A 4,006-nucleotide genomic window follows, 5' to 3' on the forward strand; every position below is an offset into this window, starting at 1 on the left:
TGCCAGCTATCACAGGAATTGACAATCTGCTTGTTCTTTAAAGCAGAAATGCTTAAACTGTGGGCCACAGCTAGTGTCAAAGGCTATATCACCTGGTTCCTGTTTTCAGCTGAGATTGAGATAAGAAGGTGTGATGGCCTATAAGAAATTTTAGGACCTGACATAGGCTAAGGGTCCAAAATTACTTGTTGCTACTTAGGAGCATGATATGGGACTAGATGTATCATTACCATGGACTAGATGGATCATTACCATGACTTTGGTATGACCCCTCCTTTCCTCCAATGGCACAGCCTGAGCTCATTGTCAGAGTAAAGCAGGGAGAAGCTAGAGAGGGGATGGATGGGCAGTAGGGGTTGCTTGGTCCTGTGTAATTCTATGTTAGCTTCTTGTTAAGACAGATTTCTCAGAATAGCATTTTTCTGCCAAGTTTCAACCTGGAATGAAGCATGTACAGCCACTTAACCCTCCTCCCCATTCCCCAAAATGGGGAGGTACTAGGAAAAGGGCAATTCAGGTTTAGCTATCACATCACAGAGGTCCTGAACATCAGCCAGGGTTGCAAAGGGTGGACAGTGCCATGAATTTACCATAACGTTGCAGCTGCAAAGGTCCTTCTTGTACCAAGGCCTGGGAAGGACGCAGGTGGGAAGGGAAAGGAAAGGAGAACAGCTGAAGCAGAGGACAAAGTGGATGAGAGCATGGGAGGAGTGCACTGGAGAAGGATGGGGAGAAATGAAGTCTTTCAGACCATTACCAACAGTGGTACCTGTCCCAGTTTTGGACTTGCTTGTGTTTCAGTGGCATGTCTTACTGCCACAGCTTTGGGAACAGCGGCCTGTTTACAGGAAACAAGCTGGCTGTGCTTCCCATAGCCTTGCTGGGCTGGGGCAGAGGCGAAAGCTGGCTCTTTCTGCTGCTGAGAAAGCTCCAGCTTGCTTGGGGCATGTGTGTGCTGCAACTCACTTCTTCCCCACCCCTACCTCCTTCCCTCAGCACTGACCCTTCCCCACCCCTGCCTCAGCTGCATGGGCATTTGCGGGGATTTATGATTCCCAGAAGGGCTGCAGGATCCTTGGAAGCTGCTGGGGCCATGTTGTGGCTAAATCCCTGGGGACTGACCCCTGCCTGATGTTACCTTCTCTTGAATCCTCAGGCTGCACAGAAGATGTTTAATGAACACAAGTGGACTTCTTGTAATGGATGTTAGCAATGACAAGAAAAATAAGATGTTGCACCACATCTTGGCAAAAGTGGCTCAGAGGACAATACAGGCAGCCATCTGTCCCAGCCCTCTTCCTCTGTGTTCCCATGCACACTTGCCTCTGGTTTGTGCTGAGGGCTGTAGAAAAACCTGTGCACTGTCTTCTTAATAGCAGGCACAGAGGTTATTCCAGCATTGAAAAGCAGAGTTACAAACAGGGGAAGGGGGAGGGGACATATTTTGGGAGAAACGAGTATTTAAAATACATCATATTTGTTCTATTGGCCTTTTCCTTACCTCCCTTGCAGCTTGTAAAACTCCCGCTGCCTCCCTTCCTTTTCAGGCAAATGTTTGGCTCCTCATTTCTCCCAGCACACAGCATTCCCGTCACCCTGTCCCTGCGGCTACTAACCCACCTCCTGAAGCTTAAAGAGGAGCTTGTGGGCCAGCTTCTGGCCCAGTCCTCGCTGTGGCTGTTGCTTGACTTGTATGCAGCAGTATGTGTTGGATGGAGCTCCTGCTCCTGATGAACAGAGGGTGCCAAACCGCATGAATCTGGGGTTTGGCAAAGCCCAGCTGCTTCCAGCTGGAGAGGCAGGGAACGCCGGGGGCAGCAGCCCTAGCACAGTGGGTTCATCACTGGCGAGGAGGGGCTGGTCCTGGAAAAATGGAAATGTCCCGGTTAGTCATCACCCACCCACCGGTAGCTGGGAGGCACTCTTGTAGCATCCACTGCTCAACAAAGCACAGCCGAGGTCAAGAGTGGCGAGTGTTATTCCCTGAAGAGGAAAGGGCCGCTGCTCAAACCCAGCTACACTACCCACAAGCCCATGGGCCTGCTGCCAAGAGTCAGTAGGCAATAAGCTTAACGCTGTAATGATGCTTACTCAGTGCACATGTAAAGCCATTGGGGATGTCAATAGAACAGGTAATATGTGGACCCAGATACACATTTCAGTATGTGGTTGTGTAAAATGTGTGGGACACTGACAGGAGGAAAAGGGTGTCTGTGATGACCGTCCATATTTGCTTTTTGTGTGGCTTGCCATACCTCCACATTCCAGATATTTCCAAGAGTTTCACTTTTAATAATAAACAAAAGACATTCAAAGCACTTTGGATTTACTTAATACACAAAATGGTGAGCTTCCCCCTTACCAAAAGTGAAGGACAACATAAAGGGATCATAAGCTTCTCAAGTATTACAGAAGTATATGCCACAGGCAAGAGTTGCATGAGAAGGATATTGTTTTTCTCAAGCTGTTGTCATGTTCCTTACTTGTATTTCTCAAATACATTTTGGAAACATCTTTCTGAGAAAATGCAGTATCAAGAAAGCTTTGAGGTGACAGTCCATAAATATGAAGAAAAAGAATTCTGTGGGAACTTAGCTTCGGTAGGGACTGATTCAAACTGACTTAGGAAACCACTTGCCTGCCTGGGATTTCTGGGACACTTCTGCTTCATCTGTCTATAGATGAGGTCTCCAAAGCAGAGATATCTCTGTGATAACTGCAATGATACTAATACTCCATAGCTGCAGACCTAATCCATCCTTCTCTTGGTAAAGTGCTAGATATGTTGTGTGTAACCCTGGTAAGATACATTGTACTATAGTCCTCTAACTTTGACCCTCTCATATATCCTTTTATTGCCCCCAGGAAAAACAGACCCATAAAATGCAACTCATTAAATGCCAAAACATCGTGAGACACTACTACTAAGCCTCTGCGCCTCTGCTGTTAAGGCTTTCAAATTTCACATGGTATTAAAAAGTTTACTGGACACTTGGTCCTCTTTAAGTTTGCAAAACAATCTTTTGAATCCCAGTGTTATAAACGAGCAGTGAAAGTGAACTAAAGAAACTCAGATTTTATTGTAATCCATGTTACTAGGAGTTGTACTTTAACACTTCAAGACTTGGCCCAAAGGTAAAGAAGCAGTAGCTTTTACAGACTTTTTTCCCAGCTGAGAGAGAGGCTGGCAAGGTATAGAACTAAATAATCCAAAGAATGTCACCCCAAAATGCACCAGATCCCATGGAGAATTTGAGGCAGATTGCTTAGAAACCTCCTGTCATTTTTTTTCCCCCAAAGTGCAGATCAGGAAAAGTGAGGGAAAGGTCTTTCTAATTTAGTCCTAAGGATCCCATTTTGATGAAATTTAACACAATCAAAAGGGATAACATTTTCCTTTACTGTTCTAAAAGTGTGGAGGCAGAGACAACAAATCCCCTTTCCACACAGCAGAATCCATCTTGAGTATCATTTCATATAGTTCTTAGCTTTTCTGCAAAGACTGTTGAAAAGCCTTATTTGTACAAACAAGAATATCTAATGTCATCATAATTGAGAGAAGAACTTCAGAAAAGATGCAATCTAGCAACATCACTAGAAAACCCATGGTCTGTTTGTTTCCCTTCATCAGCTGGTTTCGATGCCTCCCCCACCTGATCTGTGTGGACAAGGAAATGGTAAAAACAGTTACAAGCCATTTGTGAGGGACGTGGTCCATGTGCGAGTGCGACTTGAAAAATGTCCTGAAAGCCATCATGAGATGGCCTTCAGGGAAGGAGATACTACCTACTCACTAGCTCTTACATACAAAGTTTTGCATTCATAGGTAAGGTTAGTCCAGAAAGTTAACCAGAAATGTTGGATGGACATGGGACAAAAAGGGGGTATTGTAAGAACAATACTTTTTGAATCAATGCCAGGTGCTGAAGATTTGAAATCTATGCAAGGTGCACGTGTGTGGACTCCTTCTTTGCTAGTTCATCGACCTTAGCTGAAAAATAGGGCT

The sequence above is a fragment of the Strix aluco genome, chromosome 6 (assembly GCF_031877795.1).
Source record: "Strix aluco isolate bStrAlu1 chromosome 6, bStrAlu1.hap1, whole genome shotgun sequence".
NCBI lineage: Eukaryota > Metazoa > Chordata > Aves > Strigiformes > Strigidae > Strix > Strix aluco.